Source organism: Oncorhynchus nerka, linkage group LG11, assembly GCF_034236695.1.
Source record: "Oncorhynchus nerka isolate Pitt River linkage group LG11, Oner_Uvic_2.0, whole genome shotgun sequence".
Taxonomy (NCBI): Eukaryota; Metazoa; Chordata; class Actinopteri; order Salmoniformes; family Salmonidae; genus Oncorhynchus; species Oncorhynchus nerka.
This window is the reverse complement of record NC_088406.1, coordinates 48323193-48340727: the sequence shown is the minus strand read 5'-3', so window position 1 is coordinate 48340727 and position 17535 is coordinate 48323193. Positions and strand designations below refer to the sequence as shown.

Sequence of the window (17535 nt, the reverse complement as noted above, 5' to 3'; positions counted from 1 at the left end):
AACTAACTTAGCACCAACAGGCCATTTCTCTTTGGGGGCCATGACAGTCCCACTTTGCTCTATTTAGCCCCAATGCACAGAAGGAGCCTGGCTAAATGTCCAAAATAAACACTGTCATGGTTCTACTCGGGGGGGGGGGGGGGCTCTGGGGCGGCGGTTCAGCAGTTCAACCCGGGCTTAGGTGAGCGACCTACCTTCCCCGGAAACTGGCATCGCTTCAAAGCCTCTTTGATGAGGATCTTTAGCACCCCACGTCATTTAAGAGGGTAAAATATATTATTGATCTTCTCACGGGGGTGAAGTGGAGGGAAGTGGGACAAATCCCTGAACTCTGCTAGAACAAGAGCATGAATTGATGTGGCGGAGCTGCAGTGAGCCTATAGAGTGTGACTGTGTGTAACTAAGGCTCTCTTTGTGTGAGCCTTTTCATTCACAGCCACAGAGCTCCTCTGAAACATTGCATCATTATGTGCTTGTACTGTACGGCAGGCTATAGGCCCTAACGCAACACATGCCGCAATGCAGAAGCTCTCGTGTTCCAGAACATTAGTCCTGTTCCAGAGCAGAGAGACCCAAGAACTAAAGAATCGGCATTCAGTCTGAGCCTTTTAGAATAAGTCCTCAAAGATGAGAGGATAGAAAGCCCAAGTCTAAGAGTCAGACACTCCAGAATCGGTGCTCAGTCACCAGAAGAAAAGGTTGAAGATAGAAAGATGGATAGCCTATGGCAGTGGATGGGAGCAGTGTGAGTATGCAGGCTCTTAATGGGGTGGCTCCTCCACCCAGATGACAGGTCCCACTTAGTTCTGTAAACACAGGGGCTGGGGATTATTCTACTGTAATAGAGCAGTGTCAGCACCGCGTTAAGACTCGACTAGAGATAATAAAAAAACATCCAGTAATTTTCCATTCCACAACCACCGCTGCTGACAACTCCCTATTTGGGGTGAAAGCAACCCCTCCACCTTGTCTCAGTGGTTTCTGCATTCAGCTGTCAGGTCGCGAGGGAGGAGGAGGCGCTGACCGCACCGAATGAACAGCACTCATCCCATCGCCAGCTGACCCCTTCCCCTGTGCCTAGTCATATAGGACCTCCGTCATGTGACCCATGCCCTCTGTTGAATGAGGCCATGTGCAAATGTTCACACATCCACTAGCTGCGATCTAAACACCGTCTTCATAGTTGGAAGAAACCGGGTGGTGTTCAGTTCTCAAGACTTGCACTGAAGGGAACTGTCAGTCTGAGAGAACAATGATATGCCTGTCACAGTCCTGTTTGGGTTTGGTTAGGAAGTTTGCACATCTTTTGTTGAGATCGATTGGATGTTGCTGGTCAATTTAAAAAATCCTTTACCAAATGTCTTCAGGATTGTGTCCAAACTGAAAGATCTGCAATTTAGCGTTGATATAGTTGTAATTCCGGCGCATCAATGGTCTGACAGTCTGTTTTGGCAGTGACATCTGCTGAATTAGCCTCCACCTTGGCCTGGGGTTCAAAGGTCATTCAGTCTCCAGACAGGCTCACCTTCCTCTGGGTGAGTTCACTGCTGGGTTTGAATAGGGGCCCTGCCTCTGCTACTTTGCAGACCCCCAGTCAGACCCTTTTGGAAGAGGCTCCTGGCCCACTATTTGCAAACACACAATAAAGCCAGAAAACTGTATCTAATCAGCAAATCCCACAAAGGAGGTATAAGGGGAGCTCGGTGGCGCGGGTCACGCTGAGCTGTCACTTTGAAGAGGGCGTCGTCGCCGTGGCTTGTGTTGGCGTGCTAATTGCCTCTTCTCCCAGAAGCCCCCTGGATAAATAGGCGGGTGCCCCAGAAACGAGACTCTGCAGAGGACCCTTAATCCGGTTTTGTTTACCCAATCTGTGGAGCAGAGGGGGCAAGTGGCTGGCCCAGAGACAGACAGATACGGCCAGACCAGTGTGGGAACACAATATCTGTCATGCATTGTGCACAGGACGGACAGAGGCCCTTCTCACCCAGGGCAACCACACCATGGCCCCTCATTCATATTCATAGCTCCCCTTTTAAACAAACTGAATCTATTACGTCCAAAGGCAAGTGTAAAGACAAGGAGGTATTAACTGTTTCACACTGAAGCAACAGTACATTTCTGGGGGCCCCAAGTAGTTTCTTATGAATATCCAGGAAGTTGTGAAAATAGGACCGTGTTTAGATCCTTTTGTGATCAAATTAAGTGATTTATTTTGTATTCGTGACCTTGAACTGTGTTATAAAGCAGTAGTGTCTGTGATTTCTGTGTGTGGGGTTCCTGTCTTTAAGCTTAACCTTAACTTATGACAGCCTAAACTATGTACTGTGATAACTGCTGCCAGGGGCGGACTTGCCATTGGCATTTCGGGCAAATGCCAGATGGGCTGATGTATTTTTAGCTTTGTGGGCCTGTCTAACTTGGATTTTTTTGCACAAAATTATCGTTATCTGGCTAATAATGTTGGCCTCAAGGAACAAATGGGCTGTTGTGCCAGCCTCGAGGAGAAAAATGGTCCAGTGTGGGGTCCTTAAGGAAAAAAATGGTCCGGTGTGTTAGAAATGCCAGGGCCAATTTCTGGTCACAATCTGCACCTGACTGCTGCAGTGATCTGATCCTATAAACTCTGCTATCTTTAATATGTCGTCTGTCTGTCTCCCTTGCTCTCTGCAGGACTAACGTATGTGGAAACAGGTGCTGCCACGGATGGACCGTTTCACCCAAGACTCAGAAATGCACCAAACGTAAGATGCTCATGTTCACTGACCTTTCTCCAAGCATAGCAGGACTGTCAGCCCTTCCATAACGTGTAATGTTGTTCCACATTGTTGGGGAAATATTATATAAAGATCTCGTCATACCGTATAATGGAATATCATGCATAAATCTTTTTTGTTGCAAGGAGCCGCCTTATACAGTAGGGGATGGTTGTCCTTATATCACCACGACAACCAGAGTTTTCTTGCCCATAGGGTGCACAGGGGCACGTGCCCCCTCAGATTTGTCCTGTTAACAAAATATATATAATAACTCTGTAATACTACTAACCACCAACAATTTTATGAAGTTGGGTTAAGCTAGCCCAGATAGGTTCCAACTTCATAACTAGCTACCAAGAAGCCATTTCAGGCTATCAATCAAGTGAGTTATAAACAAGCTAGCTACTCTATCTTAGCTGGCATGCCTGCTGGCAAGGTTGGTAGACTTTAGAAAAGTGAGCAATAACTAAATGTTCTGAATAAGACTGCCATTCCTTTTATTATTTGACCCAGATTTTAGCAGAGAAGTATACTAGTTTCTTTTTTTTTAAATAGCCACCAGGAGGATACAGAGAGCTCAAGAGGTAAGCTTAGATATGCAGAAAAATACATATTTTTTTTTACATAGAATTAAACCTAATGATTATGGCTCTAGATTGCAGGAAAAAGCTGTTTCAGGCCTAGCCCCCCTCCGGACCACCCCCCAGCCATCTTCACGTACTTTATGCCCCCTCAGATTTTTGGAGGACATGACACCCCTGATAACAAAACTCTCTATCATGGTACTTGTGATTGATCTATTCCCAGTACTGTACTGTATATAGATGGCAAGCTGTCAGTAGTTGGTTTAATAAGGAGTGAGCGAGCATCAATCAGGCTCTATAGGACAATGGAATGTTCTCTCCACCCAGCTGGAAGTTGTAATGTCCCATCCAACATCAGCAGAACCCAGTCCAACCTGTGTTTCCTCCCATTTCACTCAGCCAGACATCTGGAGAACGTATGATTTCATTGTATCATCATTTTCTGATTATGATGGGGGTGTGGATGGCAAATGTGAATTCCGGTCAAGACCTACACAGTTATTACAGATATACTATCTTAATTTGACCTTTTTAAACCTCGACCACACTACAATTTGCATTTCCTGCTACGCCGGAAAATTCTCTGCAACAACAGATTGATCAAATTAAAGATAGGACACCTTTCGACTTGCAGTGTGCAGCAAAAAGCGTCCGGTATCGATATGTTTCGATATGTTATGAAAGTGAATATGTCATGTGTTGATAGTGTTGAGCACCTCTGGTCTTGAAGAGTCTGTCGTAGGCACGAATTGGTCTTTTGACCAATCAGATAAGCTCTGAAAAAGATATGATTTGAAAAGACCAATTAGTGGGAAAAAGATCAGAATTGGGCTGACTGTGCAAACACAGCCATAGTGGTCTGTGATGATGGCCTAACTTGGACTTGACCCTGGACCAGCGGGCCTTTTGCTAAACCCTTGACAGGCCTGGGCCCATATTCTTAAAGCGTCTCAGAGTAGGAGTAATAATCTAGGATCAGACCCCCCCCCCCGCCCATATAATCATATTAATTATGATCTAAAAGGCCTAACTGATTCTAGATCAGCAATGTAACTCTGAGGCACTTTGTCTACACACAATGCGAGCACTACTTTGTCTACACACCATGCTGTACACAGAGAAGAGGTCGGGACCTTTTAAGAAAGGAAGAGCTCCTATTCATGTCTGTCTCCCAATTCATCTCTGTGGTGTAATCATTATAATCCACACCTCCATAAACCTTGTCGACAGGGATTGGACACCTTTACTTGATCCAACCCCTTGACCCAGAGGATTTAAAGGGCCAGTGTCATGTCAAAACAACCTGGCTCAGCATTCCTGCATAGCACGGCTCTGCACATTGTCAGGAAGCACAAACTCACTGCGAAACTCACACTCACTCACACACATTCATGCATGCACCCACAGAGGCACACACACGCAGGCATGCACACACACAAATATACTCCCATACTTCCTTTCCCACTCTAAGGTGTATTGATCAAATATCAAAGCCACACTGAAAAGGAAACTCTGAAGTGGAAGCAGATTTAGGCCTAGATTCAATCAGATCAAGCGTTAACCGGCGATGGCCGACACCCACATAGCCGATGTTTTGGTGTTGTTGGCGGTGGAACTGCGTTGGAGCTGTCGAATCGGTGAGCAGCTGCTCCTCTGATCTTTGTCATGAAACCACACCTGTCCCACTCGTGTTAGAAGTTCAGAATGAGAAAGTGTATGCTATATCGAAATATGACCCTCAAATCGAAAATCATTAAACAAAATAATGAGGATTTCTATAATCCTAATCGAGGTGTAGATTCATTCTCTTATTCCAGTGTTCACATTTGTAAGTAGTGCTGCATGGGATTTCTCTTCGTTTTTTTCAATTGCTAACATGTATTGGTCAAAACTGAAGTCACATTGTCAAAACTCTTCACATAGTCAGAAAAACAGAAGTGTATGTGGACCAAACTGTGAATCATTTCTCATTGCTTTCACACAAAATGCATTCAATGACCACATTCTCCAAAATCCATGAACTCTGTTCTCATTCATACTCCACCACCTAAAAAACTATATATTTGCAGCACATGTTTTCAAATACAAACACATTGTTTCCAAAACTGTTCAAAAACACATTCAAAACACAATGATGGCAAATGTGGTGCATTTCTGCTGTAACCAGATTGAAACATATACAACATTTTAGCAGAATATTTAATCATTCCAAACACAGCTGATTGCAATTTCAGCTGAAAGCCTAACCAAGTGTCCTGTTTTTAGTCTCGTTAACAAACATACAAAAGAGGATGGCCTCGGAATGATTTAGTTTGGAAACATGGATCAAGGAAGACAGGTTGGTGGGGAAAGTAGAGTGGCAGGGTTGAATTAGACATTCCAGAAGATACTTTCCAAGATGCATCACCAGAGAAGACATAAGATGTGATGTTGATGAGAACTTGTGGCCAAATGCAGGAGAGAGGGAGAACTAGAACCCTCACAGTACTCTACAGTATGAGTGATTATACTATACATGTGGATGAGAACTAGAACCTCACAGTACTGGACAGTATGAGTGATTATACTATACATGTTGATGAGAACTAGAACCCTCACAGTACTCTACAGTATGAGTGATTATACTACACATGTTGATGAGAACTAGAACCCTCAAAGTACTCTACAGTATGAGTGATTATACTACACATGTTGATGAGAACTAGAACCCTCACAGTACTCTATAGTATGAGTGATTATACTACACATGTTGATGAGAACTAGAACCCTCACAGTACTGGACAGTATGAGTGATTATATTATACATGTTGATGAGAACTAGAACCTCACAGTACTCTAGAGTATGAGTGATTATACTACACATGTTGATGAGAACTAGAACCCTCACAGTACTCTACAGTATGAGTGATTATATTATACATGTTGATGAGAACTAGAACCCTCACATTACTCTACAGTATGAGTGATTATACTACACATGTTGATGAGAACTAGAACCCTCACAGTACTCTACAGTATGAGTGATTATTTATACATGTTGATGAGAACTAGAACCCTCAAAGTACTCTACAGTATGAGTGATTATACTACACATGTTGATGAGAACTAGAACCCTCACAGTACTCTACAGTATGAGTGATTATATTATACATGTTGATGAGAACTAGAACCCTCAAAGTACTCTACAGTATGAGTGATTATATTATACATGTTGATGAGAACTAGAACCCTCAAAGTACTCTACAGTATGAGTGATTATACTACACATGTTGATGAGAACTAGAACCCTCACAGTACTCTACAGTATGAGTGATTATACTACACATGTTGATGAGAACTAGAACCCTCACAGTACTCTACAGTATGAGTGATTATACTACACATGTTGATGAGAACCAGAACCCTCACAGTACTCTACAGTATGAGTGATTATATTATACATGTTGATGAGAACTAGAACCCTCACAGTACTCTACAGTATGAGTGATTATGCTACACATGTTGATGAGAACTAGAACCCTCACAGTACTCTACAGTATGAGTGATTATATTATACATGTTGATGAGAACTAGAACCCTCAAAGTACTCTACAGTATGAGTGATTATACTACACATGTTGATGAGAACTAGAACCCTCACTGTACTCTACAGTATGAGTGATTATACTACACATGTTGATGAGAACTAGAACCCTCACAGTACTCTACAGTATGAGTGATTATACTACACATGTTGATGAGAACTAGAACCCTCACAGTACTCTACAGTATGAGTGATTATACTACACATGTTGATGAGAACTAGAACCCTCACAGTACTCTACAGTATGAGTGATTATATTATACATGTTGATGAGAACTAGAACCCTCAAAGTACTCTACAGTATGAGTGATTATACTACACATGTTGATGAGAACTAGAACCCTCACAGTACTCTACAGTATGAGTGATTATATTATACATGTTGATGAGAACTAGAACCCTCAAAGTACTCTACAGTATGAGTGATTATATTATACATGTTGATGAGAACTAGAACCCTCAAAGTACTCTACAGTATGAGTGATTATACTACACATGTTGATGAGAACTAGAACCCTCACAGTACTCTACAGTATGAGTGATTATACTACACATGTTGATGAGAACTAGAACCCTCACAGTACTGGACAGTATGAGTGATTATACTACACATGATGATGAAAAGTAGAACCCTCACAGTACTCTACAGTATGAGTGATTATACTACACATGTTGATGAGAATTAGAACCCTCACAGTACTCTACAGTATGAGTGATTATACTACACATGTTGATGAGAACTAGAACCCTCACAGTACTCTACAGTATGAGTGATTATACTACACATGTTGATGAGAACTAGAACCCTCACAGTACTGGACAGTATGAGTGATTATACTACACATGTTGATGAAAACTAGAACCCTCACAGTACTCTACAGTATGAGTGATTATACTACACATGTTGATGAGAATTAGAACCCTCACAGTACTCTACAGTATGAGTGATTATACTACACATGTTGATGAGAACTAGAACCCTCACAGTACTCTACAGTATGAGTGATTATACTACATATGTTGATGAGAACTAGAAGCCTCACAGTACTCTACAGTATGAGTGATTATACTACACATGTTGATGAGAATTAGAACCCTCACAGTACTCTACAGTATGAGTGATTATACTACACATGTTGATGAGAACTAGAACCCTCACAGTACTCTACAGTATGAGTGATTATACTACATATGTTGATGAGAACTAGAACCCTCACAGTACTCTACAGTATGAGTGATTATACTACACATGTTGATGAGAACTAGAACCCTCACAGTACTCTACAGTATGAGTGATTATATTATACATGTTGATGAGAACTAGAACCCTCACAGTACTCTACAGTATGAGTGATTATACTACACATGTTGATGAGAACTAGAACCCTCACAGTACTCTACAGTATGAGTGATTATACTACACATGTTGATGAGAACTAGAACCCTCACAGTACTCTACAGTATGAGTGATTATACTACACATGTTGATGAGAACTAGAACCCTCACTGTACTCTACAGTATGAGTGATTATACTACACATGTTGATGAGAACTAGAACCCTCACAGTACTCTACAGTATGAGTGATTATACTACACATGTTGATGAGAACTAGAACCCTCACAGTACTCTACAGTATGAGTGATTATATTATACATGTTGATGAGAACTAGAACCCTCAAAGTACTCTACAGTATGAGTGATTATACTACACATGTTGATGAGAACTAGAACCCTCACAGTACTCTACAGTATGAGTGATTATATTATACATGTTGATGAGAACTAGAACCCTCACAGTACTCTACAGTATGAGTGATTATACTACACATGTTGATGAGAACTAGAACCCTCACAGTACTCTACAGTATGAGGGATTATATTATACATGTTGATGAGAACTAGAACCCTCAAAGTACTCTACAGTATGAGTGATTATACTACACATGTTGATGAGAACTAGAACCCTCACAGTACTCTACAGTATGAGTGATTATATTATACATGTTGATGAGAACTAGAACCCTCAAAGTACTCTACAGTATGAGTGATTATATTATACATGTTGATGAGAACTAGAACCCTCAAAGTACTCTACAGTATGAGTGATTATACTACACATGTTGATGAGAACTAGAACCCTCACAGTACTCTACAGTATGAGTGATTATACTACACATGTTGATGAGAACTAGAACCCTCACAGTACTGGACAGTATGAGTGATTATACTACACATGTTGATGAAAACTAGAACCCTCACAGTACTCTACAGTATGAGTGATTATACTACACATGTTGATGAGAATTAGAACCCTCACAGTACTCTACAGTATGAGTGATTATACTACACATGTTGATGAGAACTAGAACCCTCACAGTACTCTACAGTATGAGTGATTATATACACATGTTGATGAGAACTAGAACCCTCACAGTACTCTACAGTATGAGTGATTATACTACACATGTTGATGAGAACTAGAACCCTCACAGTACTCTACAGTATGAGTGATTATATTATACATGTTGATGAGAACTAGAACCCTCACAGTACTCTACAGTATGAGTGATTATACTACACATGTTGATGAGAACTAGAACCCTCACAGTACTCTACAGTATGAGTGATTATACTACACATGTTGATGAGAACTAGAACCCTCACAGTACTCTACAGTATGAGTGATTATACTACACATGTTGATGAGAACTAGAACCCTCACAGTACTCTACAGTATGAGTGATTATATTATACATGTTGATGAGAACTAGAACCCTCACAGTACTCTACAGTATGAGTGATTATATTATACATGTTGATGAGAACTAGAACCCTCAAAGTACTCTACAGTATGAGTGATTATACTACACATGTTGATGAGAACTAGAACCCTCACAGTACTCTACAGTATGAGTGATTATACTACACATGTTGATGAGAACTAGAACCCTCACAGTACTCTACAGTATGAGTGATTATACTACACATGTTGATGAGAACTAGAACCCTCACAGTACTCTACAGTATGAGTGATTATACTACACATGTTGATGAGAACTAGAACCCTCACAGTACTCTACAGTATGAGTGATTATACTATACATGTTGATGAGAACTAGAACCCTCACAGTACTCTACAGTATGAGTGATTATACTACACATGTTGATGAGAACTAGAACCCTCACAGTACTCTACAGTATGAGTGATTATACTACACATTTTGATGAGAACTAGAACCCTCACAGTACTCTACAGTATGAGTGATTATACTACACATGTTGATGAGAACTAGAACCCTCACAGTACTCTACAGTATGAGTGATTATATTATACATGTTGATGAGAACTAGAACCCTCACAGTACTCTACAGTATGAGTGATTATACTACACATGTTGATGAGAACTAGAACCCTCACAGTACTCTACAGTATGAGTGATTATACTACACATGTTGATGAGAACTAGAACCCTCACAGTACTCTACAGTATGAGTGATTATACTACACATGTTGATGAGAACTAGAACCCTCACAGTACTGGACAGTATGAGTGATTATACTACACATGTTGATGAGAACTAGAACCCTCACAGTACTCTACAGTATGAGTGATTATACTACACATGTTGATGAGAATTAGAACCCTCACAGTACTCTACAGTATGAGTGATTATACTACACATGTTGATGAGAACTAGAACCCTCACAGTACTCTACAGTATGAGTGATTATACTACACATGTTGATGAGAACTAGAACCCTCACAGTACTCTACAGTATGAGTGATTATACTACACATGTTGATGAGAACTAGAACCCTCACAGTACTCTACAGTATGAGTGATTATATTATACATGTTGATGAGAACTAGAACCCTCACAGTACTCTACAGTATGAGTGATTATACTACACATGTTGATGAGAACTAGAACCCTCACAGTACTCTACAGTATGAGTGATTATACTACACATGTTGATGAGAACTAGAACCCTCACAGTACTCTACAGTATGAGTGATTATACTACACATGTTGATGAGAACTAGAACCCTCACAGTACTCTACAGTATGAGTGATTATACTACACATGTTGATGAGAACTAGAACCCTCACAGTACTCTACAGTATGAGTGATTATATTATACATGTTGATGAGAACTAGAACCCTCACAGTACTCTACAGTATGAGTGATTATATTATACATGTTGATGAGAACTAGAACCCTCAAAGTACTCTACAGTATGAGTGATTATACTACACATGTTGATGAGAACTAGAACCCTCACTGTACTCTACAGTATGAGTGATTATACTACACATGTTGATGAGAACTAGAACCCTCACAGTACTGGACAGTATGAGTGATTATACTACACATGTTGATGAGAACTAGAACCCTCACAGTACTCTACAGTATGAGTGATTATACTACACATGTTGATGAGAATTAGAACCCTCACAGTACTCTACAGTATGAGTGATTATATTATACATGTTGATGAGAACTAGAACCCTCACAGTACTCTACAGTATGAGTGATTATATTATACATGTTGATGAGAACTAGAACCCTCAAAGTACTCTACAGTATGAGTGATTATACTACACATGTTGATGAGAACTAGAACCCTCACTGTACTCTACAGTATGAGTGATTATACTACACATGTTGATGAGAACTAGAACCCTCACAGTACTCTACAGTATGAGTGATTATACTACATATGTTGATGAGAACTAGAACCCTCACAGTACTCTACAGTATGAGTGATTATACTACACATGTTGATGAGAACTAGAACCCTCACAGTACTCTACAGTATGAGTGATTATACTATACATGTTGATGAGAACTAGAACCCTCACAGTACTCTACAGTATGAGTGATTATACTACACATGTTAATGAGAACTAGAACCCTCACAGTACTCTACAGTATGAGTGATTATACTACACATGTTGATGAGAACTAGAACCCTCACAGTACTCTACAGTATGAGTGATTATACTACACATGTTGATGAGAACTAGAACCCTCACAGTACTCTACAGTATGAGTGATTATACTACACATGTTGATGAGAACTAGAACCCTCACAGTACTCTACAGTATGAGTGATTATACTACACATGTTGATGAGAACTAGAACCCTCACAGTACTCTACAGTATGAGTGATTATACTACACATGTTGATGAGAACTAGAACCCTCACAGTACTCTACAGTATGAGTGATTATACTACACATGTTGATGAGAATTAGAACCCTCACAGTACTTTACAGTATGAGTGATTATACTACACATGTTGATGAGAACTAGAACCCTCACAGTACTGGACAGTATGAGTGATTATACTACACATGTTGATGAGAACTAGAACCCTCACAGTACTCTACAGTATGAGTGATTATACTACACATGTTGATGAGAATTAGAACCCTCACAGTACTCTACAGTATGAGTGATTATACTACACATGTTGATGAGAACTAGAACCCTCACAGTACTCTACAGTATGAGTGATTATACTACACATGTTGATGAGAACTAGAACCCTCACAGTACTCTACAGTATGAGTGATTATACTACACATGTTGATGAGAACTAGAACCCTCACAGTACTCTACAGTATGAGTGATTATATTATACATGTTGATGAGAACTAGAACCCTCACAGTACTCTACAGTATGAGTGATTATACTACACATGTTGATGAGAACTAGAACCCTCACAGTACTCTACAGTATGAGTGATTATACTACACATGTTGATGAGAACTAGAACCCTCACAGTACTCTACAGTATGAGTGATTATACTACACATGTTGATGAGAACTAGAACCCTCACTGTACTCTACAGTATGAGTGATTATACTACACATGTTGATGAGAACTAGAACCCTCACAGTACTCTACAGTATGAGTGATTATACTACACATGTTGATGAGAACTAGAACCCTCACAGTACTCTACAGTATGAGTGATTATACTACACATGTTGATGAGAACTAGAACCCTCACAGTACTCTACAGTATGAGTGATTATACTATACATGTTGATGAGAACTAGAACCCTCACAGTACTCTACAGTATGAGTGATTATACTACACATGTTGATGAGAACTAGAACCCTCACAGTACTCTACAGTATGAGTGATTATACTACACATTTTGATGAGAACTAGAACCCTCACAGTACTCTACAGTATGAGTGATTATACTACACATGTTGATGAGAACTAGAACCCTCACAGTACTCTACAGTATGAGTGATTATATTATACATGTTGATGAGAACTAGAACCCTCACAGTACTCTACAGTATGAGTGATTATACTACACATGTTGATGAGAACTAGAACCCTCACAGTACTCTACAGTATGAGTGATTATACTACACATGTTGATGAGAACTAGAACCCTCACAGTACTCTACAGTATGAGTGATTATACTACACATGTTGATGAGAACTAGAACCCTCACAGTACTCTACAGTATGAGTGATTATACTACACATGTTGATGAGAATTAGAACCCTCACAGTACTCTACAGTATGAGTGATTATACTACACATGTTGATGAGAACTAGAACCCTCACAGTACTCTACAGTATGAGTGATTATACTACACATGTTGATGAGAACTAGAACCCTCACAGTACTCTACAGTATGAGTGATTATACTACACATGTTGATGAGAACTAGAACCCTCACAGTACTCTACAGTATGAGTGATTATATTATACATGTTGATGAGAACTAGAACCCTCACAGTACTCTACAGTATGAGTGATTATACTACACATGTTGATGAGAACTAGAACCCTCACAGTACTCTACAGTATGAGTGATTATACTACACATGTTGATGAGAACTAGAACCCTCACAGTACTCTACAGTATGAGTGATTATACTACACATGTTGATGAGAACTAGAACCCTCACAGTACTCTACAGTATGAGTGATTATACTACACATGTTGATGAGAACTAGAACCCTCACAGTACTCTACAGTATGAGTGATTATATTATACATGTTGATGAGAACTAGAACCCTCACAGTACTCTACAGTATGAGTGATTATACTACACATGTTGATGAGAACTAGAACCCTCACAGTACTCTACAGTATGAGTGATTATACTACACATGTTGATGAGAACTAGAACCCTCACAGTACTCTACAGTATGAGTGATTATACTACACATGTTGATGAGAACTAGAACCCTCACAGTACTCTACAGTATGAGTGATTATACTACACATGTTGATGAGAACTAGAACCCTCACAGTACTCTACAGTATGAGTGATTATACTACACATGTTGATGAGAACTAGAACCCTCACAGTACTCTACAGTATGAGTGATTATACTACACATGTTGATGAGAACTAGAACCCTCACAGTACTCTACAGTATGAGTGATTATACTACACATGTTGATGAGAACTAGAACCCTCACAGTACTCTACAGTATGAGTGATTATATTATACATGTTGATGAGAACTAGAACCCTCACAGTACTCTACAGTATGAGTGATTATACTACACATGTTGATGAGAACTAGAACCCTCACAGTACTCTACAGTATGAGTGATTATACTACACATGTTGATGAGAACTAGAACCCTCACAGTACTCTACAGTATGAGTGATTATACTACACATGTTGATGAGAACTAGAACCCTCACAGTACTCTACAGTATGAGTGATTATACTACACATGTTGATGAGAACTAGAACCCTCACAGTACTCTACAGTATGAGTGATTATACTATACATGTTGATGAGAACTAGAACCCTCACAGTACTCTACAGTATGAGTGATTATACTATACATGTTGATGAGAACTAGAACCCTCACAGTACTCTACAGTATGAGTGATTATACTACACATGTTGATGAGAACTAGAACCCTCACAGTACTCTACAGTATGAGTGATTATACTACACATGTTGATGAGAACTAGAACCCTCACAGTACTGGACAGTATGAGTGATTATACTACACATGTTGATGAGAACTAGAACCCTCACAGTACTCTACAGTATGAGTGATTATACTACACATGTTGATGAGAATTAGAACCCTCACAGTACTCTACAGTATGAGTGATTATACTACACATGTTGATGAGAACTAGAACCCTCACAGTACTCTACAGTATGAGTGATTATACTACACATGTTGATGAGAACTAGAACCCTCACAGTACTCCAGTATGAGTGATTATACTACACATGTTGATGAGAACTAGAACCCTCACAGTACTCTACAGTATGAGTGATTATATTATACATGTTGATGAGAACTAGAACCCTCACAGTACTCTACAGTATGAGTGATTATACTACACATGTTGATGAGAACTAGAACCCTCACAGTACTCTACAGTATGAGTGATTATACTACACATGTTGATGAGAACTAGAACCCTCACAGTACTCTACAGTATGAGTGATTATATTACTACACATGTTGATGAGAACTAGAACCCTCACAGTACTCTACAGTATGAGTGATTATACTACACATGTTGATGAGAACTAGAACCCTCACAGTACTCTACAGTATGAGTGATTATATTATACATGTTGATGAGAACTAGAACCCTCACAGTACTCTACAGTATGAGTGATTATATTATACATGTTGATGAGAACTAGAACCCTCAAAGTACTCTACAGTATGAGTGATTATACTACACATGTTGATGAGAACTAGAACCCTCACTGTACTCTACAGTATGAGTGATTATACTACACATGTTGATGAGAACTAGAACCCTCACAGTACTCTACAGTATGAGTGATTATACTACATATGTTGATGAGAACTAGAACCCTCACAGTACTCTACAGTATGAGTGATTATACTACACATGTTGATGAGAACTAGAACCCTCACAGTACTCTACAGTATGAGTGATTATACTATACATGTTGATGAGAACTAGAACCCTCACAGTACTCTACAGTATGAGTGATTATACTACACATGTTGATGAGAACTAGAACCCTCACAGTACTCTACAGTATGAGTGATTATACTACACATGTTGATGAGAACTAGAACCCTCACAGTACTCTACAGTATGAGTGATTATACTACACATGTTGATGAGAACTAGAACCCTCACAGTACTCTACAGTATGAGTGATTATACTACACATGTTGATGAGAACTAGAACCCTCACAGTACTCTACAGTATGAGTGATTATACTACACATGTTGATGAGAACTAGAACCCTCACAGTACTCTACAGTATGAGTGATTATACTACACATGTTGATGAGAACTAGAACCCTCACAGTACTCTACAGTATGAGTGATTATACTACACATGTTGATGAGAATTAGAACCCTCACAGTACTCTACAGTATGAGTGATTATACTACACATGTTGATGAGAACTAGAACCCTCACAGTACTCTACAGTATGAGTGATTATACTACACATGTTGATGAGAACTAGAACCCTCACAGTACTCTACAGTATGAGTGATTATACTACACATGTTGATGAGAATTAGAACCCTCACAGTACTCTACAGTATGAGTGATTATACTACACATGTTGATGAGAACTAGAACCCTCACAGTACTCTACAGTATGAGTGATTATACTACACATGTTGATGAGAACTAGAACCCTCACAGTACTCTACAGTATGAGTGATTATACTACACATGTTGATGAGAACTAGAACCCTCACAGTACTCTACAGTATGAGTGATTATATTATACATGTTGATGAGAACTAGAACCCTCACAGTACTCTACAGTATGAGTGATTATACTACACATGTTGATGAGAACTAGAACCCTCACAGTACTCTACAGTATGAGTGATTATACTACACATGTTGATGAGAACTAGAACCCTCACAGTACTCTACAGTATGAGTGATTATACTACACATGTTGATGAGAACTAGAACCCTCACAGTACTCTACAGTATGAGTGATTATACTACACATGTTGATGAGAACTAGAACCCTCACAGTACTCTACAGTATGAGTGATTATATTATACATGTTGATGAGAACTAGAACCCTCACAGTACTCTACAGTATGAGTGATTATATTATACATGTTGATGAGAACTAGAACCCTCAAAGTACTCTACAGTATGAGTGATTATACTACACATGTTGATGAGAACTAGAACCCTCACTGTACTCTACAGTATGAGTGATTATACTACACATGTTGATGAGAACTAGAACCCTCACAGTACTCTACAGTATGAGTGATTATACTACACATGTTGATGAGAACTAGAACCCTCACAGTACTCTACAGTATGAGTGATTATACTACACATGTTGATGAGAACTAGAACCCTCACAGTACTCTACAGTATGAGTGATTATACTATACATGTTGATGAGAACTAGAACCCTCACAGTACTCTACAGTATGAGTGATTATACTACACATGTTGATGAGAACTAGAACCCTCACAGTACTCTACAGTATGAGTGATTATACTACACATGTTGATGAGAACTAGAACCCTCACAGTACTCTACAGTATGAGTGATTATACTACACATGTTGATGAGAACTAGAACCCTCA

The 17535-nt window shown here is 39.5% G+C and overlaps 1 pseudogene; it reads left to right on the top strand.

Annotated features, from left to right (window-relative positions):
* LOC115137047 (latent-transforming growth factor beta-binding protein 4-like) overlaps positions 1-17535 on the top strand; it is a 90345-nt pseudogene that overhangs the window by 1421 nt on the left and 71389 nt on the right.